Genomic DNA, 24,113 nt, shown 5'->3' with positions numbered 1-24,113 from the left:
CGCTGCCCGGTCCGCTGTTACAGATATATATCTTTTTTTAAACGTTAATTTCTCAAAATCCACTGTAGCACATATATTGAGACCTACAAAAGGCACATCGGGCTACCAGTCCCTACAATTTTGCCAAGTTTCGTGCAAATCCATTCAGCCGTTCGGGCTAAAAGTGAGGCCAACCGCCCTATGGAAAACTCACTGTTAAAAACACGTTTTGGGACCCCCCTTTTTTCTCAGCCCCCCCTTGACGAACCCCCCCCAAATTTTCAAGGGCTGCTCAGAAACAAAATGTGCCATTTTCCTGAAAATTTCAGCCAATTCCGTCCACAAACGCCAAAGTTATTAGACATAGAATTTTCAAAAATCCCATAGAGAAAAAATCCTAACTATATATACCTACTGGCGACCGCCAGTAGGTAATATATATATATATATATATATATATATATATATATATATATATATATATATATATATATATATATATATATATATATATATATATATATATATATATATTTATTTATATCCTACTGGCAGTTGCCAGTAGGTAGTTATAGTTAGGACCTAGTTTCTAGTTTGGCGCCGGTTGACGAATCTTGGCGAAATTTCAAAGCTAGTGGCCTACTCTGGTCAGCTCCTGTCTTGAAAGTTTCAGGGTGATTCAACAAGCGGGGACTGAGAAAAGGTGGGGTCCCAAATGGTGTTTTCCCCATGTAGTTTTCCATAGGAAACTTTAGACACAGCTACAGCCCGAACTGCTGAACGGAATTACACTAAATTTGGCAAAAAGTAGCCCTTGGTTCAGAAAGAGTCCTTTTTGTAAAATGGTGTAGTTCCTGAGAAATTTGAAAAAGAAAAACTGTCAATATATAGGGACGCGGTGGAGTCGTGACCCCTCTCAAGCACGAGCTTGACTGTGATTGGCTGCCAACACTCCAAACCAGGAAGTGTTGGCGGCCATCTTGTGACTCGGTAGAACTGAGTCACAAGAAAACAGTAAAACAAAGATGAAAAACTAGAAAAGGGGGCAGGGTACGAACACCCTGACCTCCTAGGCCTGCTCAGGGGGTCCCACAAGTACCCCCAGGTCCAAAAAAAGCATATATTTTTTTAACTTTCTGCGAAATTGGCGCTGGGGTCCAAAAATTTAAAAAAAGCATGAAAAGCAAGCTCCCGCGTTTCGTTTAATTGAGGCCCCCCGTGGGCCAGGGCATTGCCAAAAAATAAAAATGGGGGCCCGCTGCCTCCCTGGGAGGGCACGCAGCCCTCCCGTAGCCCCGAGGAACACCTTCCCTGGGGCGTGTCTAATTTGTGGGGGGCCACCAAGGCCCCCCCAAGCCCCGGGGACTGCCACCCCTCAGGCCTTTTCTCAAATATTCATGGGGCACATAGCCCCCCGCAGCCCCAGGGACTGCTACCCTCCGGGGCTTCTTTTTTTTAATAAGTATTAAACTGTGTGGGGGAACTCGAGCCACCCCACACTCCCCAGGGACCGTCACCTCCCCGGGGCACTAATCATGCCGCCGTTTGCAATGACAGGGCGAGAGCCGTGTAGCTCCCGCCCTGTCATTGCAAACTCAGGTTTGAATTTTGGAAGCGAGAGCAGTTTTACTGCTCTCGCTTCCAAAATCCAAAGCAGATTGCTTTTCCACACAGGGAGATGCATATCAGCTCAACGGTCCCCAACGGATAGTGATGTCACTGACCATGTTGTGAATGATGTAATATGTGACGTCATGAAAAGTGCATTGCGGGTGCGTGAGTTATTTTTAGCTGAACTAACTATAACGGTAGAATTTCTATGGTTTTTTAAGAGTGAAATGTCCAGCTAACTATAATGTCCCTGAAACCTATGGTTTTTCAGTGAATTTCTAAGATTTTTTAAATGCTAATTCCCTACTATAATGTACTTGAAACCAATGGTTTTTTCATTGAATATATATATATATCTATATATATTACCTACTAGTGGTCGCCAGTAGGTAGTCATAGGACCAAAGTTTCCATAGGAAAAGTATTTATTTTGCTAATAACTTTAGTGCATCTTGATGAATCCTCCCAAAATCTTCACAGAACTTCCCCTTTTTAGTTCAGCTTCGGTGTTGTAAGTTTCAGGGTGATCCTTCGAGCAGGGACAGAGAAAAAGAGGAGGTCACAAAATGTGTTTTCCCCATGTTATGTCTATGTTGTTTTTTTCATAAGACTACACACAAACCCCTGTACGGAATTACACTAAATTTGGCAGAAAGCTAGATGTTTGTCCAGAATTTGTGCTTTTTGTGATTTGGTGTAAATTCATTCAGTAGTTTCAGAGATATTTAAGTTTAAAAATAAAGATATCTGGGAGCCCAACAGCTTACTGAAACCCTACTGAAATTTGATTGGCTGCCAACACTTCAACCAGGAAGTGTTGACAGCTATCTTGGGACTCGATTGAACCGAGTCCCACAAAAAATGGAAAAAGAAAAAAAGAAAGGGGGCAGGGTAGAAACATCATGGTCCCCTAGGCAGCTTGGCAGGGGGGTTTCACTGGTACTCCCACAGAGCCAAAAAGAGCACTTTTAAAAAAAATTGCCAGGATCTGCGATTCGGCAAAAAATGTAAAAAATGCATAACATAGGCTCCTGCACTTTGTTTATTACTGGCCCCCAGAGGAGCCAGGTCCTGGTGGCATTTAAACTTATAGGAGGGGGCGCACGGGCCCCCATCCTGGGGCTTATTGTGCCCCGGTGACCCCCACCTTCTTTAAATTGGCATGCAGGGGAGGCCCGTATGGCCTGCCCCGGGGACCACCACCTCCCTGGGACTTTAATTCAGCAAACAAGTGCAGGGCTGTGTGGGCCCCCCCTGCAGCCCCGGGGGCCGCCATCTCGCCGGGGCTTCAATTATTAAAAATTGGGGGGTCACGTGGACCCCCGCAGCCCTGGGGACCACCACCTCACTGGGGATTTTTTCTTTAGTTTAAATGCAGGGACCACACAGCACCCCCGTGGCCCCGGGAACCACCACCTCCCTGGGGCAAATACAAACAAAGGAGGGGGGATGTGTTGGCCCCCCTCCTAGAGCCCTAGATGGCCATGGGGACCACAACCCCCAAAGCTGACTCCAGAAGTTTCTCCAGGTGCCCACCCCTGGACACTGCAATTTTCTATGGTTCTGTGGGAGCGGTGCTCTGGCCAAGCCGTAGCAAACGCTGCTCCGCTTTCTGAAAGCAAGACCATGTAAAATGCGATTGCTTGCACGAAGCAGAGCAGAATTGCTTTTGAACAGAGGGAGCTGCATGATAGCAGATGTCAGACGTGATGTCACTAACCATGTCATGAGTGATTTAATATGTGAGGTCATAAGCAGTGCATGTGGGGGCATAAGTGATAGTTAGCTCAGGTAACTAGAACAGCTGAATTTCCATTGTTTTCTAAGAGTGAATTATGAGCCTAACTATAACAACCCTGCAACATTTGTTTTTTCCAGTGAATGTTTGTTTTTTTGTATTCAATTTCCTAATTAAAACATTCCTGTAACCTTTATTTTTTTGTGAATTTCCATATTTTTCATGTTATTTCCTAACTATAATCTCCCTGTAACCTTTCGTTTTTTAAAGTGAATTTGTACGTTTTTTTTCTAACTGTAACCTGCAACCTTTGAGATTGAGTGTGTGAGTGAGTGAATGCATGAGTGTCTCATTGGTTGTGTAAGGGAGTGTGTGAGTGACTTAATGGGTGTGTGAGTGAGTGGGTCTGGGAGTGGTTTTATTAGTGTCTCACTGAATCTGTGAGTATCTGGGTGGGTCTGAGAGTGGGTGTGAAAGAGTATGAGTAGTTCTATAAGTGGGTGCTTGAGTGTCTTAGTGGGTCTGTCAGTGGGTGTATGTGTTTCAGTAGGTCTGAGTGGGTTCATGAGTGTCTGACTGGGACTGTGAGTGGCTGGAAAAGTGTCTGAGTGGTTCTGTGAGTGGTTGCATGAGTTCTTGAGTGGGTTTGTGAGTAAGTGTGAGTGTCTTAGTGCATCACTGAATGGGTGTATGAGTGTCTGAGTGGGTCTATGAATGTGTGCGAGAGTGTCTTAGTAGGTATGTGAGTGTGTGTGTGAGTGTTTGAGTGGGTCTGTGAGTGGGTGTTTCAGTGTCTAAGTGGATCTGTCAGTGGGTGTGTCAGTTCCTCAGTGTGAGTGGGTAACTAAGTGTGATGTTCAATGGTTGTATGAGTGACTGTATGAGTGAGTGGGTGTGTGAATGGCTCTATGAAGAATTCAGTGGTTGTGTGAGTACTTGTATGGATCTGTGAATGGGTATGTGATGGGTTGGGTAGGTGTTTGGGTGGGTATATGAGAGGTTGTATAGGGGTGTAAGTGGGTGTGTGAGTGGTTCTGTGGATGATGTCATCAGTGATGTCATCAGCGATGTCATTGACAATATAACAATTGATGTAATATGTGAGGCCCTAAGCAGTGCATTGTAGGGGCGTAAGTTATAGTTCGCTCAGCTAACTATAACTGTTGAATTTCACTGGTTTTGTATGAGGAACTCAAGCCTAATTATAACGTCCCTGTAACCTTTGGTTTGTTCAGCGAATTTCTGAAGTTTTTAAAATTCTATTTCCTACATATAACGTCTCTACAATCTTTGGTGTTTTCAGTGAGCTTCTAAGTTTTTTTATGTTAAGATGCCCATCTCAATGGGGGTGTTTGAACACAGAGCCTTGCCTGGAACTGGGCTGTCCCCACCCAGTCTTGCTGCTCCTGTCCCCTCCTCCTTGTCATCTATTGTCCAAGTTCATAGCCCTGTTCCATCATTAGAGCATTGTGTTACTGTTGTTCTGACACGGCTATTCCTGCATGCCCTAAACATTTAATTTGCTGCCCTTTCCACCTCCTCCCTACCCTTTTTTGGTGGAGTCCATGCACCAGCCCCCTCCCTCCTGCCCTGCAATGTCTGATGTGCTACCAGCGCCCTCCATTTAACTTGTTGTTCCTGCCCAGTCCTTTTGCCCTCCATTCCCCAATACTATGCCCCATTATTGCCCTCCTGCTTAGCCTCTGTGCTTATCTTGCTACCACTACTCTCTTTCCCCCTACTCTCCAATGTCTTTGAGCATGGCCCTGATTCCTCCTTTCTGCCCACCATATTCCATGGACCAGCCACCCTCCTATCTACTTTGAGTGGTCTGTTGAGCTGCCACTGCCCCCCCCTCATGCCTAGTGTGGTCAGATGGCTGCCGCCTGTCCCTACCACATCCACCCACCTTTCCAAGTTCCATGCCCCCATACTGTCCCTCCAGTCCTCTATGGTCCATTTTGCTGCCACTCCGTTTTGCTCTCCATGCTCTGTTGTGTTGCAACTGCACCTCCTGTCTTCCCTGTGTGGTATGTTGGAAGCCTCTTCCTCTGCCTTCTTTTGTCTGTGTCTAGCCCCTACCCCTCCCATCTGTCCTCCATGGTCCTTTATTCCTTTCCCTGCCCCCTCCCTCTTGCCCACCATTGCTGTTGTGTTGCCACTAATCCTCCTGCTTGCCATTCATGGTCTGTTGTGCTGCCACGGCCCTCCCTCCTGCCCTTTGTGGTCAGTTTGCTGCCCCAGACCATTTTCCACCTTCCTTCCATTGTCTGTTTGTATGCCATTATAGTCTCACTGTTGCCCTCCATAGTGTGTTTTGCTTTCAGTGTCCATCCCACTTTCCCGCCATGGACAACTTGCAGTTCCTTCTCCCTTGACCCCTGCCCTTTGTTTTTCATGTGCAGGCCCCTATCCCTTCCCTCCAGCCTTGTCTGGTCTGCTGTCGTTCCCTGGCCCCCTCCCTCCTGCCCATCGTGGTCCGTTATGCTGAAACTGTCCCTCCTATCTGTCCTGTATTGTCAGCTGACTGCCCTTGCCTCTGTCCACTCTGCTCTCTGTTTTCCATGTGCATGGCCTTGTCCATTCCTTATTGATTTCCATGATCTGTTGTGCTGCACTGCAATCCTGTTTGCCCATTCTGGTGTATTGTGCTGCTTCAGCCCCTGACATCTGCCCTGTAAGATCAGTTTTGGTCCCCCTGCCCATCTCTCTCCTGCCCTCTCTTATCTGAGTCCATGTCCCTACCCATTCCACCTGCTCTCTGTGATCCAATGTACCTTACTTGTCAACATTTTGAACTTGGTAAGAGGGAGATTTTGAAAAAACAACATGGGGAATGGATTTTCCCCATTGACATACATTGAGAAAGAGGATATTTTTGGGAGGAGACAGATAAAATAAAGCCCCTTTGGGCTTAAAAACATCTAGAGTCTTCTGTGTGAAACAGGTATGTTAGCATATATGCTTGCAATGCAAAACACACAAGATGATGGACGGAATGTTGCACTATGGCAAAACATTCATCCCCAGTCACAGATCTGGGTTTAATCCATTGTTATTTTGCTCACCAAGCCACCCCAGTTCAGACATGGCCATATTAAAATCAGTCTTGACCCTTTGCCTCATGGGAACAGTCCAGCCCGAACTGACAAGTCATGTCTTCCCTGGACCGGAATCAAGCATCCTAGAACCTGTTTTTGGCTATCAGCCGTCTTCAGTCAGGATAGCTTAGCTCCAGTGGCTTAGTGAGCACAGGACCCACGCCTGGGCATACCCTTCCCACATAGGGTGAACAGCAACACACACAAAATGATGGACGGAATGTTGCACTATGGCAAAACATTCACTCCCAGTCACAGATCTGGGTTTAATCCATTGTTATTTTGCTCACCAAGCCACCCCAGTTCAGACATGGCCATATGCAAATCAGTCTTGACCCTGTGCCTCATGGGAACAGTCCAGCCTGAACTGCCAAGCCATGTCTTCCCTGGACCGGAATCAGGCATCCTAGGACCGGTTTCTGGCTATCAGCCGTCTTCAGTCAGGATAGCTTGACTCCAGTGGCTTAGTGAGCACAGGACCCACGCCTGGGCATACCCTTCCCACATAGGGTGAACAGCAAAAAACACACAAAATGATGGACGGAATGTTGCACTATGGCAAAACATTCACTCCCAGTCACAGATCTGGGTTTAATCCATCGTTATTTTGCTCACCAAGCCACCCCAGTTCAGACATGGCCATATGCAAATCAATCTTGACCCTGTACCTCATGGGAACAGTCCAGCCCGAACTGCCAAGCCATATCTTCCCTGGACCGGAATCAAGCATCCTAGGACCGGTTTCTGGCTATCAGCCGTCTTCAATCAGGATAGCTTGACTCCAGTGGCTTAGTGAGTACGGGACCCACGTCTGGGCATACCCTTCCCACATAGGGTGAACAGCAAAACACACAAGATGATGGATGGAATGTTGCACTACGGCAAAACATTCACCCCCAGTCACAGATCTTGGTTTAATCCATCGTTATTTTGCTCATCAAGCCACCCCAGTTCAGACATGACCATATGCAAATCAGTCTTGACCCTCTGCCTCATGGGAACAGTCCAGCCCGAACAGCCAAGCCATGTCTTCCCTGGACTGGAATCAAGCATCCTAGGAACGGTTCCTGGCTATCAGCCGTCTTCAGCCAGGATAGCGTGACTCCAGTGGCTTAGTGAGCACGGGACCCACGTCTGGGCACACCCTTCCGACATAGGGTGAACAGCAAAACACACAAGATGATGGACGGAATGTTGCACAACGGCAAAACATTCACCCCCAGTCTCAGATCTGGGTTTAATCCATTGTTATTTTTCCACAATGGCATACTCCGCCCAGGGTTTTAATAAATGAGCCATTGAGGGCTAACTAGGGAGCCTTGGTGGTCCTAGCTGTGCCTGCGGGCTCACCAACCACTAGGGGTGGGCGATATTTTTTATTCCGCCAGTGACATTGGAGGAATTTAGTAATTCCGGATTACTCTTGTAACGTGGAATTACTAACAAATTCTACCGCTCTGCTCCACCAGTGGAATTATTCAGCACTACCATGTGCCTAATATCTGCCTATCACCTGTAACTTCTTGGACTACAAAATGCAGTAGGCCTCCTTCTCTCCAGCTTCCGCCTTCCATTGTATACAGATGTCCCTTGAAATCTATGTGATTCCCGTCAAACATAGGGAAAAAGCTTCTCTATTTGTTTAATGGCTCTTTCAATCAAGTCCCCGGCAGGGAATGGATGGCAGTAAGGGTGTAAGTGAGGAGGGTTCTGAAAGAAGTGGCGAAAGGTGGAAGTGGAGGCCAGAGCCAAAGGGCAGAGAGTGTGGTTGGGCCTAAGAGGAACATCCCAGCTTTCAGCAGCAGTGAGTGTAGTTTGTGCAAAAGATTTACCTGATCGCAATGATGCTATTAATTTGTGTACTTCCATCCACCCTCAGTCAGCAACAAGTTGTGGTCAGGGTCAGTGATCGGGACCGAGCTAACATTGGCACTGTCTCCCCCACTTGGCATAGGCCACTCCTCACCCATGGAGAAAAGCCCTGGTCTTGAGACATTTTGTGTCCCACCCTCCTAGAGCCATATTTGATTTCCCCCTTCCACAGCATCACTGATACATAAAAAGTCTCCCAGCATCTTATATACTACCTCTGTCTACCCCAGTGTTTCCCCAGTTATCCATGTATCGTCTTGGCTAAACATCAGCTGAGGAGGAAAGGGTGGTTTAACACCATGGCTGATGGCGAAACATACAGTGCACTAATCCACACGCTGAGCCTTAAACAAAATCTTAAACAAAGAGCCAAGCAGGCAGCAACAAGACACCACATTGTCCACCACGAAAACACAACCACATGGGACAGAGAAGACTTACAGAGGCGGCTTATGCGCTGAAGACAAGTGAGTAAAGCAACACCAGGTCGACCTTTCACAAACAAGAAAGTCTTATAACTTCTTTTATGTACACTTTAGGAGAAATTTAACATTATGGTATTGTTGGATTTACTACTACCATTCTGGGAAGTCTTTGAATGGCCATTTTAGTCCTCTCCTATCAATAGTTATTAATCAATAACTTCCTACCAAGTTAACTTATGTAACAAGGGATTTTCAATGGGAAAAATGACGTGGGCAATTTTTCCAGTGCCAGGACTTACAAAAACATATTTTATAAGTACTTGCCTTATATCTACAGGAACCCCACCCCATGTGCAACTAGGAGAGACTTTAGGGGTTCTGTATCCGTAGAACTATTGCAGATTCTCCTTTTACTGTGCTCCTAGCATCAACGTCGAATTTGAGCAGCACTTTACCACAATGTGGGGAGTGAAATGTGAAATTTCACTTTACCCAGGCATATAAAAACTCATTTTACAAGGGTGTGCCTTATAGATAACTGACCCCGTACCCCTGGTATACCTAGGGGAGACCCTGGGGGTCCCTAATATGTCAAAATATTGTAGGTTATCCATTTTAGGTGCCCCTACCACCAAAGTCGAGCTTGGGCACATTTTACTTTTTAAAAGCAGTCCTGGCACCCAGGGATGTTTTTAAAGTGACCTCAGGCTTCATCAGTGCACACATGCAAGTGCAGAAAAAGCTGCTGTCCTCTAAACTGCCATGCCCCAGGGTACTGGGGACTTCTAGGTAGTTTCAATCCCCTGCCCTATTATATACTAGAGGCTTATGGGGTAGGTCAAGCCAATTAGAGGGGTACCCCACCATACCATAGTGTACCCTAGTGTATGTTAGGTCTTTTAACTGTGTTCTAATGTGTCTCTTTCTGCTTTGCACTGGCCCTGGGCCTGGTTAGGAAGAGCCCAGGGTCAGTCAAAATCAGTTACCACCAGTATCAGTCAGCACAAAGTTGGCGGTGCCCAGGGCACAGGATGACTTTGCAACACCAGTTATGACCTATTTTACCCTGTTCAGTCAGGCTGGAAATCAAGTGCCACTTTGGCAGTAACTGACCACTGTCAAGTCCGACTCTCCTGGTTCTAGCAGTGGTCTAGCAGCACAATTCTAGTCTGATCAAATACCAACGTATCAACAAGTGTCTAAGTCGGGGAACACCTTCAAGTTCGAAGCCACACTCAAATAGGCACCCTGGCCCACCCATTCTGTGGGTCTGCTCATTACAGAGACACTCAGATGTGCAAATCAACACCACAAGCAGACAATTCTCAAGTGTGTCTCCAACGCTGATCAATGTTCTCATTGAGTACTCAGTCAGTATTCTCTTCAGTCAGCCAATCCCTTTGAAGCACTCTAAGTAAAGAAAACAATGTCCCAATAGTGAAAATTAGGCTGACTCAATCACTTTGTGAATGTCTAGGCACTCGCAAATGAGGGTAATTCAGTGATTTATAAGAAGTATAGCAAAAGGCTGGAATTGGTTGTATTGCTCTCATCTGAAAACCTTGCTTTATAAAGTCTGGCAAAATATGGAAGTCAAGAAACAAGGGAATGGTCTTATCCTGAGTGCCAAGCACATCAGAAATAAGGCAAAGTGTTTGCACCCAATTTTAAATAAGTGTTTTATGCTAATTGAGCTTGGTCCAAGGTGTATTTGCATGTCAAAAATAGCTATAGGAAATTACATGTGCAAAACAGTGTGCAATCAATGTTTCTACTCTATATTCCCCATTTCACAAGAAAAACTGAGTGCAAAAACAGCTAATGCTGTAGCCATTGTGGAAGAAAGTGCAACCACTAATGAGACCAGTGAGCTACAGGCTAATATATTTGATGAGTAGGCAAACAGTGAAACCACTCTAAACAGATAGCCTGTGGGATATTCAGAGAACATTAAAAGTCATAACATAGGAGTGTGCACTGTTTTAAGGGTCATTGATAAGACAACATGTGGAATACCACATCCATTCATGGAGTAACCATCTTCTGAAGGGCAGTTTTACTTTTATATGCAATTGTCTATTTTGTAACATGATTTTTAATAGACTGGTGGGATGGTCAGCCAGTTTGTAAGTGCTCCCAATATGGCTAGATATGCGAACTGAGGGGCATATTTACAAGTCCCTATCGCCACAGAGCGTCACTTTTAACCACATACTGCTTGACTTTTCATGGCCTTGTAAATATGGGCCCCTTTTACGCATTACTCTGCATGAAATTGGCGTTCCATACTTGTTGCTGTGGGTGATACCACACAACATCCATGGAACCTGGCACATTCCAAGATTTACAAAGTGTAGAAAACCTGGGATTGCGTCAGAATCATACACCTTTCCATTATCTGCAGCACACATAGAAAGAGGAAAATGCCATCAATTATAGTTTTTTTGCAGGAGGGTGTCACTTCCTGCACAAATACAATCATCCCTGCCATGCAGACACCCTTGCAACATGATGCAAGGGTGCCAGCGCATGGCAGCAACTGTGCACCAATTGCAGGGGAAAGCATATGGATGTGCCATATTGTTGTTAATACGACGCATCCCTGTGCTTTTAAAAAAGCACAGGTCGGTGCAGCAAAATGGCTTGAGGCGTCACGCTGCGTCATTTTGTAGTAAATGAAGCCTATAAGGCTCTATTGCAAGTCTGGCTGTCCACGACGGCGTTGTGGAGGTCAGGAAGCCACAATATGATTGGTCGGACTGCCGCAGTCCTGCCAAGCATATTACGAGTTTCCTCTCCACCACGGTTTTCATGGTGGTTCCTTTTCAATGAAAACTGTGCCAGAGAGGTAACAATGGGGGCCCTGGGGTACATGCAGGGGGCACAACATGTGCCCGCCTGTGTGCATGCACACCAGTTCCTGCATGGCACAGACTTTACTGGCGTTCCCATTGCGGTGCCCATTTTCAGGGCACCACCATGGGAGTGTAAAACAAATCCTGCCAGACACGAGAAATACTCTTAATCTGGCAGGTGGCCCGACCACAAGTCTTGTGGTGCAGCGGCGGGGCGGACTTGATGCACACCACCAAACTCGTAATTAAACACTAAGGGGTCTAGTACGATGTTGGGCGGATCGTCACCGCCCGTAAGGCGTGGCGATCCGCCCGACATAATCCCCAGCCCGCCTCCCATTTAACCCCCGCCATATTATGATGGTGGGGGTACCGCGGTGGACAGGAAGACCGTCCACCCCTTTTCAGCCTGGTTGACCAGTCGACTGGGCAGAAAAGGGCTGAATATGGTGGCGGTGTCTTAAAGACACCGCTATCCATGTTATAATGGGAGCGGGCAACACTGCCACGGAAAGGCATACGGTTTTCACAGTTGGGGGCCCGTTAACGGCCCCCAGGATGTTGGGGGGTGGGAGGGTACACATGGGAGGTACCTATGGTACCCCGACATTTGCATGTACAACTTGGCAGGCACTGCACTGTGCCTGCCACGTTGTTCATGCAAATGCACAGTGTGCAGCCCCAGCATTGTGGCCGGCGGTGCTGTGTGCTTTGCCCGCTACAATGATGTGGATAGGGGATGCCACTGCCACCCTGGCGGTGGCATCCTAATTGCCGGTGCGGGACCGCTGCACCACTGGCGGCCGGTCCCAGCACCGCTAGGGTGGCGGTGGATGTAAGTCTGCCCGCCATCCTAATAGGCCCCTTAGTGTTTAGGCAGAAGGTCCTACATTTTCAAGCATCAACCCTTCTGAAGTCCTTTCCTCAGCACCTAAGGCTTGAAACAGTTTCCCAGATTTGTTTCTACAACACAAAGAAGATGGGAGAAAAATTTCAGAGAAAGATAGTGAAGAATTTCTTTCACCAAATGGTTAATCGTACCTGAAATGGCAGTCTAGGGAGATGCAACAGTCTTAGGGCCAAACTTTCTACAAAATGAGGCAGAGCGGATCTGCAAGCCATTTTGCTGCACCGAGCTGCGTCATTTTAAAATCACAGGGATTTGTCGTATTAACAACAATACAACGCATCCGTGTGCTTTTCCAAGCTGGTGCAGAATTGGCTACCATGCTCCAGTGCAGGCACCCTTGTGTCATGTTGCAAGGGTGTCTGCATTGCGGTGATGATCAAATTCTGTGCAGGAAAGGGCACCTTCCTGCACAAAAACAATCATTGATGGCATTTTCCTCTATCTATGCAAGCTGCAGAATGCAGCACGCTTAGAAAGACGAGAAATAATAAAAGTATTTCTCCTTGTTGCGTCACTCCTATTGGTCAACGTTTGATATGTTAGAAAGGCTGGTTCTAGGACTAAGGCTACTCCAGGCAGCCTCCCATGACACCACCTAGAGGGTGGCACCAAACGCCTAATGGATACCCCTTACTCAGGTAGCGGGCAGCATTTGATTTCTCCAGGATCTTCTTACACACAACCCAAGCTACAGAATTCTCTACCCCACAAATACATCTACATCTCTCCCCTTGTACTGAAATCAGAGCATTTAAATGCATATCAAAGTATATTGTGCACTTATTAACAACAGCAGAAAGCTAGCATGCTGCTAGTGCCTGGTTTGCCTATTTTGTAGTCTTCAGCGATGGCCTTTGAATTATCCCAGGATCAGAACATTTCTCTTTTGATGAGGAGTTTGTCAGAATAGGTCCTTAATTACCGCTGCCGCATTCAGATCAAGAAAGGGAGGCGGACGGCCGTGGACCGGGAGCCTTTATTGGAGATGAATATGCAATACAAGTTTGGCAAGTATTCGAGCTCAGGCTCTTTTCATCTGATCTGTCAGGGAAAGACATCTTTGATTAGAGGGTGAGCGACAATAATGCAGCACTAGTTTACATATAGAACGGAGCGGATTCACGGCTCCGCGGCACAAAGCAAATTGCACAGTGTCTGCCTATTCTGCTGGAGCGTGGGGTGGGGGGGTTGTCGAGAACAGTGGTTAATATATTTGTAGTTCCTTGAAGCTTAGTGCTTAATTAATGAAGAATTGTTCAGAGCTTAAGCCTTAAGCCATAATAGAAACCTCTGTGCATCCTGGCGGGAAAGAGAGGCCGAGCATAGTTGCTGCGCCTCTTTATAACATAGGGAACGCCCCCATCTCCCAGGTGACCCCTCCCTATTGGCTGCTTGCGTAGGAGGTAGACACAGGGAGGGGTGATGTGCAAAGGGCTCTGCTCGCCCGTCGTATGGGACTAGGGCGCTGCCCGCCCATGCTCCCCTGCGTGTCGCGCGTTCTGCGGCAGAGTTTAAGCCTTAAGCCATAATAGAAACCTCTGTGCATCAGTCATAAGCCAAGAAAGACGGACTTGTCTAAAACATGTGTTTCTTAATTGGTTTATTAATCTATTTAAAAGAGTAATAAGCGACAGTAAATGTCCCACGTATCTCTGTGACAACAATTACATTATGTATTAACAGATGTGTGCCATAATGTGTCAGCAGGCTCTTTATCGCATGTCTTCGCCATCAATGAATGTACCTGTTCAAGTCTCACAGCATACTGTAGTATTACAGATTAGATAATCGGCACGACACACTGGGCTAATACAAATAGGCCACGGTGGCACTTTAGTATTGCAGGAGTGCACCAGCTCCTTGCAATAATCATACAGTGTGTATCATTGCATCACAGGGCAAGCAAACAGTTTAGGAGTCAATTGTCTCATCTCCCACTGGGACAGTCAGTTCCTGATCCCACTCAGTATGTAAGATCAGTTACGCAGCAATTTGGCCCCCAGATATCCACTGGGGGGATCTGATCACCATTAATGATCAATGCTCATCAAGCTGTTATTGGCTATATGCAACATCCTTCAACCAACTTTCCACAAGAGGGGGAGTTCCAAGGCCCCAGTGCATTGTCACAAGGTGCTTAGACAGCAGCAACACCTTAGCAGCAAGGATACACACACCAAGCAGGGCATCTTTAACATATCCCAGCAGCGCAACCAGGGAGCAGAGCCAAGCATTATCGCCCAATACTTTGTTGATGCAGTTCTACACTAGTGTCCAGAATCCAACCACAGCAGGATACGACCTGGACAAATGCGGAAGGTTTGTGTCAGTAGCACCACATTGCGAGTCCTGTGCAATATATTTTGTGGATATATTTAACGTGTATCAGGCACAGCCTAAAATTTGGTGACAGGGCTCCAGTCGAGGCACAGCAGAAGCCCTAAGACTCATCAGAGAAGCCAGAGTTGTGGTCTGCCTGCCAATGCGAGTTTTACCCTAGGACTGACCACTGACGCTAACTCATCTTGAACTCCGAAGAAAGTCTTCAGACTGTTGTCAGCCATAACCAAACCTATGCAAGTCATGCCTGATGATCGAAAATCTAATCACAGACAGGAGTGTGCAGTTCCTCTAAAACAAGGAGAAGGGGGGAGGAAAAACATTTGTACTGTTCCGGGTTAAAGGAGAAAGCTCCAAAAGGAGGTAGTACCCTCACACACCCAGAGAGGTGTCATGCTTCATCATTTGGACATGCTCCTCATTGGGCCGCCACTACAATGTCCGATGGGAACACACTATGAAGCTCTTTGCCTGAGATCTTTTATAATGTTGTCTGGTGAAGTGTGGGTTGTGTTGTGTATGTAGTGTGGTGACCAAAGGTGGTTTAAAATAGATAAAGCGATGCTCAATATAAAAACATTTGAATAAAAAAGCTCACAACCCTAGTTAAATGTGCTGCTCAATTGGGATACAGTGGTCTTAATGAGCAAGGTGCGCAATTTGGTTGTATAATGAGGTCAACATTTTTCTTGCCTAAGCATTTTCACAATGGAGCAAATGGCAATTCCTCAGGACCTAATGTCATTAACCTACACTACTCAGTGACTTGATTCAATAGTTTGTTGTAAGTTGTAAAGTAATCAATCACACATCAGGTAGCAAAGTACACTTGTAGCTTGACCTAGTAAGAAAATAATCTGGAACACAAAGAGACAAACATTACATGAAACACACATATATTGAATATTTAGGGGCCCATTACAATGTCGGGCGGATTCCGCCAGACACTGTTTCCCTAATTCCCCCCGCCATATGGCGGGGGGGGACCACGGCGGATGGAAAGACCGTCCGCCGCTTTTCCACCCCCGGTCACCTTGCGACCGCAGCGGAAAGGGATAATATGGTTGCGGTGTCCAATGGACACCGCCAGCCATATCATGATGCGTGCAAATAGGTGTCTTTCTGCGGCGGCGATGCCGCCATGGAAAGGCAGGCGGTATTTGCTTTGGGGGGCCCCTGTGGGCCCCCCTGGTGAAGGCCGAGGTGGGGGTGCACAGGGGGGGTACCTATGGGACCCCCTTCATTTGCATGTACAAAGCGGCAGGCACCGCGCGGTGCCTGCCGCATTGTATATGCAAATGCGTAAATGCATTTTTAGCATTGTGGCGGGCGGTGCAGAGTGCACCGCCCGCCACAATGCTAAAAATTAAGGATGTGCCCGCCACTGTGGCGGGCACATCCTAATTCCCCCAACGGGACCCCCGCCCTTATGGCGGGCGGTCCCGAGTACCGATAGGGTGGCGGGCGGACTAAGTCTACCCGTCATCCTAATGACCCCCTTAGCTGCCACATTCTCTGTGGTAGTTCATTTGCATGCGATGCATTTTTGGCTGCATGCCCCAAGTGGTTTAAAAAGATTCAAAACAACTTGCACACTCATCACCAATCATGGAAACTGTGCCATGAAAAAATGGTGTCTAGTAACAATTTGTTCTGCATGCAGACATTGGTTCTAGAGGAAACAACAATTCACCCTTAGGTGACCTTAGTGTCAAATCGGACCCCTGGAGGAGGTGGCACAGTGAAATGCCTATTAGCATCCTATGGGAAACATGCGGAACACATTCGTCAGAATGGAATCCTCTTACCCTAGTTTGGTTGCACGTGCCTTCATTTTCAGTTTAACTTACTCAGATGTGAGGCGGCATCTTCTTTGAGACCTACCCCGGCTCTGCTCCCTCACGGAGATATGCGATCCGGGGGTGTGGTGAGCCACCCGGCCGCTACAATACATTGTTTGCATGCACCTCCCTGGGCCGGGCGCGGAGCAGGCAGTATATATTAAATGGTGATGTCAGTGCACGTGGCTGACGGCACGGACCGAGTATCTGTGCGGTTGTTTTCTGGAGTGCTCCGATAGAGTCTAAGGGCCGCTATAGCCTCACCCTGCTGCCCCGCATTGCACAATTGCACCAGGTCCCTGCACCTACCCCTCTAGAGATTCGGGGGTACTACATTGGTGACGAGGCGGGATCCAACCCCGTGAGCAACCGCGTGGCTGGAGCGTGGAAAAGTCGAGGTTTGAGGTGGGGCAGCTATGCCCAATTCACCAGAGAGAACAGCGGTGGCGGGAGCAGCTGGAGGGCGGCCAAGCCGCGCAGCCAGAAGACCCTCCCGGAGTTCACCCAGCTGGCAGACCCTGCAACGGTGGCCCCACGCTGGAAGAAGTAGATGGGGTAGCTGGAAAACTATTGTGTGGCCACTCGAGAGACGGATGTGACAGGGAAGAGGTCGCTGATGCTGCTTATGGGTGGTGACGAGCTGTATGAGCTGTTTCAGGACCTGCCATACACGGGAGGTAGTGGGGACTATGATTTGGCGGTGCAGGCCCTCAACCATTACTTTGACCCCCAAGTGAATGCTGACTATGAACATTTCAAATTGCGCCAGGCCAAAAAGTCGATTGACATGTATTATGCTCAATTGAGAAAGTTGGCCTGCACTTGCACTGTAGCTGATCGGGTGTTTGAGACACGAGCCCAGCTAATAGCTGGGTGTAAGTCGTCAGAACTGTGCAAGCTCATTCTCCTCCAACCAGGGATTACGCTGGAGGAAATACTCATCCTGGGTAGGACACATGAGCTGGCGGATGCGCGTGCAGGCAAAATGGAGATGGATCTGGCAAATAAACCCACCGGGAGTCAGGCGGTGTTTCCTAACTCGATCAAGGAAGAAAGGATCAAGGCATTGAAGAAATCACAAGGTCGAGGGGTGAATGGAGGGACCAAACCAGAAGAAAGACTCTGACGGTGCGAGTGCTGGAACTGCGGCATGGGAGCGCATGCTCCGAGGGTGTGACCCACACGGATGTATGACATTACAATGCATGCTTTTACAGCGCATGCCTTTACAACACTGTTTTTACAACGCATGCCTTTACAACGCATAGTGCTTTGGGGTGCTGGATAGTGAATAGTTTAATTTACTATTCCAACTCCAGTCCCCGTGGATAGTAGGGAAGGTGTTGGATAGTAAATTAAACCTATTCCCTATCCTAGAGCGCCCCCCAGCGCAATGCGTTGTAATGGTTTGCGTTGTAAAAGTTGTGTCGTAAAGGCACTGCGTGGTAAAAGTTGCATTGTAAAGGATGTTTCCCGACCCGCACAGGGGAGACAGTGCATGAAATGCAACAAGTATGGACATTTTGCGAAAGTGTACCAAAGTGGAAAGATGCAGAGCAGCGGCAGGCCTCAGGAGGCCGGGTCCACAAAGTCCACCAAGAAAGTACTGGAAGAGGATGAAGTGGACAGCAGGGGGCAGCAGTCGTCGAGGACGGACGGTGAGAACGTTTTTGTGATATCCCATGTGCGAGGAGTGAACGTCACCAAACGACCACCTCCCACGTGCCAAGTGTGGATTGGGGACAAGTGTGAAAGGGCGCTAATAGACACTGGGACCTCAGTCAACATCCTGGATGCTGGGCAGTTGAAGAAGCTCAAGCCAATACCCTGACTCATGCAGACGGCAGACCGTATATTAACCTATGGACGGGATATCCCGATCCCACTGCAAGGAGTAATCGACACAGAGGTGAGGCACAAGGACAGAGTCGCGGCCACCCGGTTCTACATCACCTGTGACCGGGCGGGGTCGTTGCTAGGCTGTCATACGGCCAAAGATCTAGGACCAGTGACATTTGCCAAGCACGTCCACAAGTCTCAGGCAGACCAGATATTGGAGGAATTTCCTGTACTGTTCAAAGGGCTAGGATGCCTGAAAGGGGTGGAGGTCCAACTTCATATTGATGAGTCTGTCCAACCTGCTGCACTTTGTCATAGGAGGGTCCCGTTCCATCTCATACCTCTGGTGGAAGCCGAACTGGACCGACTGGAACAAGAAGGAGTGATTGAGAAGGTGTCAGGCCCTACCCCGTGGGTGTTGCCACTGGTGATAGCCCCCAAGCCGAAGCAGCCAGGGACCATCTGGCTGTGCGTGGACATGAGGTTCCCGAACAAGGCAATTCGCCAGGAAAAACACATTACACTCATGATTGATGAAATTGTGATGGAACTGAACGGGACGTGGTGGTTCTCGAAAGTTGACTTAAATTCTGGATACCATCAACTGGTGTTGGCGGAAGAGAGTCGGTATATTACAACTTTTTCCACCCATGTAGGGCTGCGCCGATTCAAGCAACTGAGCTTCGGAGTGTCCTCGGCACTGAGGTGTTCCAGGAGGCCGTGAGGGAGACGCTATCTGGTCTCGTGAGAGTCATCAACATAAGTGAAGATATCCTCATTTTTTTGAAGTCCCTGGAGGAGCACCATGTGAGGCTGAGAGCCACATTGAAGAGGCTGGTAGAACATGGCCTGACACTGCACCAAACGAAGTGTGAATTTTATGCCACCGAAGTAGAGATTATCAAATACAGGTTCTCAGCGAAAGGGCTGCAGGTGGATCCAGCCAAGGTGAAAGCCATCAGGACAGCAGCCGTCCCCCAGACACCGTCCGAAGTGAGAAGCTTCCTGGGTATGGCCAACTACTGTGGCGGATTCATTCCATGACTGGCCACTCTCTCTGAACTCTTGTGAGAGTTGACCAAGAAGGATACCGCATGGCGGTGAACAGACAAAGAGGCCAAAGCTTTTGCCGACGTGAAAAGGGCACTTCTCACTGGTGCCACGGTGGCGTACTTTCAGCCAGGAGCAGCTACAGAACTGATTGTGGATGCTAGTCTGGTGGGGCTAGGGGCCATGCTCCTGCAGCGGTCGGACCAGGAAGAATGGGTGCCCATTGCCTATGCCAGCCGATCACTTACTGCTGTGGAGACCCGGTATGCCCAAATTGAGAGAGAGGGGCTGGCTCTTCAGTGGGCATGTTAGCAGTTTCACATTTACCTGTGTGGACATCGTTTTACAGTGATAACTGATCATAAGCCGTTGGTGCCCCTTTTTGCGGGGACAGCGCGAAGTGGTCTGCCAAGAATTAAAAGGTGAGCCGTCAAGATTGAGCAATATCAGTTTGAGGTTGTGTACCATCCAGGGGCGAGCAATCCGGCCAACTATCTGTCAAGACATCCACTAGCCCCTATGGGGATGCAAGGGCCCGAGGTGGACGAAGGTGCTGAGATGTACGTGAATCAACTACTGGACGAGGCTCGCCCCCAAGCACTGCTGCTGGAAGACATCCGGAAAGCATCGGTGGAGGATGAGTGCTTACAGGAGGTGAGCCGTACCCTGCAAGACATCCAATGGAAGTAGCTCTTGAGTGGGAATGAGAGGACAACGACTTATGAAGAAAGAGTACTGGGAGAGCATGTGGAGATATCGAGGGCAGCTGAGTGTGGCAGGGAATGGAGTAGTCCTGAGAGGCACCCGGATTGTAGTGCCCGCCGCCCTCCGAGAACGCACGACTGAGCTGGCCGACTAAGGGCACCAAGGAATCGAGAAAATGAAGGAGTGGCTGCATACCAAGGTGTGGTTCCCGGGGCAAGATCGAATTGGGGAGGACAAGCTCCGGAGGTGTCATGCCTGCATCATAACCGGGGCTGATACGCCCAACAATCCTGTTATCACCGAAAGGCCCAGTTTGTCCCCATGGGAGCGGGAGAGTCTGGATTTCAGAAGCTTCCCGATGGCCTTCAAATGGCTGTGATTGTCAATAGTCATCCAAAATTCCCTGCTGTAGAATTGGTGGCATCGACAGCTTTTGAATGTTAGCTACCAGCGCTTGAGAAGACATTTGCACTTCAAGGCCTCGGAGGAACTGCGCACTGATAATGGGCCGCCATTCCAAGGACTGGAGTATCAGGAGTTTCTCAAGCAGCTGGGCATCAGGCACTAGTTGACTAATCATTTGTAGCTTTGTGATTATGTAGGAGAATGAATGAGACACTATAGCTAGTTCGTTCTGGGATTTTGTGTACTGAGGCAGTAGGAAGGCTTAGCTCCTACACACTGAGGTCCTGTTTTAATTACGCATAGTTCTATGTATGTGCAGAATCACCGCAACATTGCGCCGCCAACGTTTGGTCTGGTACTTATCTGTGAGACTCCTGAGTAGTGCTTGTGCTTGTCCACAATCCCCTCACTTCTGTGTCCTATTGTTGAAATAATATAGGTTTTTCAAGCTTTTATTATGAAACCCAGTGTTGTGCTGCCACACATAGATTGTCACTCTATTATGTCAATTTGGCGGTTGCCATTGTTGGTTCTAACCGTGCGCCATTCACAGCTTATTTGACTCAATGTGGAGTCCCTAATGCTGGTGCTACTCTGATTTTTGTTGTTGAAGCAAATGCAGTTTACTGCTTAGAGGTATTTTATTCTTGGGTCACCTTTCCAGCATTCGATGGAAATTATCATTTCTTTCACGAATATACTGCCACCACACTTTCGCGAGATTATCAACCTTATAGATCTCTAGAAATTCCGTTAACAGCTTGGCAACATACCATTTGGTTTAATGGTGCCCTTCCTCACCCTGTAACAGGGGTCCTTTTAGACCCCTTGTCAATTGATGGGGCCTCATGGTCCGTTTTGGCTGGGTATACCCCGCATCCAATTATCTTAATGTTCCAGTCGCAGAGCTACGCGTATTACACACTTCATTAATAAATATGTGTACATAGAGCTGTTATGCAGTTCATGTCCCGCAACATGGTGGTGGGGCCACCTGGCATTGCTGCACAACCACCAGGACCAGGTGGTGTAATTATCAGTCCTAGCATGATTAATTCAGTGATGGGCAAGCATCTGCTACTTGCTGAAAAATTTGGATAACTCAAAGCTGTTTTTCCGAATGCCACACCTGTGAAGAAATACAGATTCCTGACCATGAGTTTACCTAAAGGACTTGTTCCTGAGTTAGCTGATTGTAACACTTGGGGTAGAGTGTTTGCAGTGGTATATTCGATGTGTTTCGGCACCCCCTCAATGACAGTTCTCCCTTCCGTGATTAAACGTGTTCAGGATGAACATCGGGCCGAGTCTGCCCTGGAGTTGGGAATGAGACTGGTGGGAGTATTCGAGATTGTTTGCAATATGATCCTTGCTAATGTAAATGGAGATGCAGTGAGCTTGCAAGTGGCCCAACACTTGGAGCCTGTTGCTGACGCAGACAAACAGCACAAATTGCCAAAGATTTTGCTAAAGCTTATAAAACCTTAGGGTACAATAGTCTGGGAATTAAGCCTTTTACTCAACCACAAACTCGAACTCAACTAAAAGCCCAACTGAAAAGGATGGATGTCAGTTCTTTCCTAAAAAAAATGGAAAAACAAGAAACAGGCCAGCAACAACAGAAGCAGGGTTTGGGTGCTGGTTCACCGACACCCAGATCTTCTGAGCGAATTTATGATTTGCGCGATCTCATGAAAATTAAGTCTCTTGATCGATTTCAAGTCCCTGTTCAGCACTCTTCTTGTTCTTTACAGGACTTATCGGACTCTTGAGTCAGTGGAGGGGAATGTCAGGATCGTGGCAAAGGTATGACCACTCAACAGGGATGGGATCAACCTCGCCAGTTTGACATAAAAGTCAAACAAGAGGGACTGCCTCGTTTTGGACCCCCCTATCAAAAGAAGAAAGTTGCTGCTTTAACAGCAATATATGCTTTTTGGACTTGGTCCTTTTGACAGATTCACCCCTGAACTTTTTGCCTTGAGCTCTGACCTGAAATTAGTTATTTTGGGCCTCTGCGCACTTTATTATGTAATCATATTTCAGTCTCCAATTTGGCTGCTCTTTGGAGTTGCGCCCTCTGTATCCAATAATGAAGGTGTTCTAAGAATTTCTTGCACCGTTTCTTCATAGAAACTTAAACCCTGGTTATTTTCCATGGCACTGAAAGGCAGCAAGTGCACAGTACCTAGAAGGTACACCGGGGGGCAGGGACCAAAAGGAAAAAGAGGGACAACAAGGGCTGGGTGTGAATGATCATTTCTGCCAAAAGAGGTGGTGTCCACAGGCTACCTCTTCTTAAACAACGAGGGCCCTTGCTCCTATTAAACTTTTCTCCTTTACCCGGAACAGTACAAAAAATGTTCCTCCCCCCTTCTCCTTGTTTTAGAGGAACTGCACACTCTTGTCTATGAGTAGATTATTGTTATTAGGAGCAAGTGTGATGGACCTTCTCATGCTCCTGGGTCTTCTTTTTGAAAAATGATAATCAAAAATGGCTTAAGTCAAGAAAGATGGTCTTAAATCTATCTTAAACTTGGGTAGCACCCTTCTAAAATCTGCCCCATAGTTTTTCCATTAAGTTTTGCAATGAAAAAACAGTTTTAAGGCTTTAAGTCAGGAACGTTTGAAAGCAATTGATGATACACTTAAGATTGTCTTTAGCCACGAAATACAGCCTTAAGACTATCTCATGCATGTAAACATATTTTTATACCATTTTTGATGATCTTATGACAGAAAAGAGACCATTAAGGTTCTGATTTTGATTTGTGCAAACTAGGTTAGGGCATTAATTATGCCCAATAAACACCAATACCTCGTGATGAGTTATTTACTGGGTGTTTGTTTTAGATCCTGCAAATGAAGTATAACATGTGAGTGAGGAACTTACTGCAACAAATTCTGCACGTTTTGCCAATTTTCTGCTATAAGATACTGAAATCTCAACTTAGAGTACCAGGAGGACTGAGAAATAAGCAGGGGAATTGAGGCTGAATTACTGATTCTGTGTGCCCTCATTCTTAAGGGGACTGTCCGGGTCCCTCTTATGATCCGTGTTAACTCTTCCCCACTACCTTCAGAAATTCAGTCAGTATTGGCACCGAGCCACTGGTAATGAGGCCTCAAAATAGTAATGAACTGGAATACACATAGATACACAGTCTGTACGTTCCATTTAAAATAAGAAAACATATAATTGAATCCCGACATGGCCTCAAAATTCACCTCAGTACAGTTCCGTGAATATTTTAAGCAGCGCTTGACACATTGTCAAAAAATGTCATTCTAAGTTAAGACAACATGTCAATCGTTTTAGGTACTGTCTTGTTGACAGTGAAAGAGCGCGTTCCCTGCCCCGGGGCACAATGCCGCAGATGCAGCAGCACAGACCGTGTGGTGGTAATGACGTGTCACCCCGAAGGTCACATGCATTAAAGTA

This window comes from Lissotriton helveticus, chromosome 1_1, assembly GCF_964261635.1.
Source record: "Lissotriton helveticus chromosome 1_1, aLisHel1.1, whole genome shotgun sequence".
Lineage (NCBI taxonomy): Eukaryota > Metazoa > Chordata > Amphibia > Caudata > Salamandridae > Lissotriton > Lissotriton helveticus.
Note: the sequence above shows the minus strand (reverse complement) of the source record.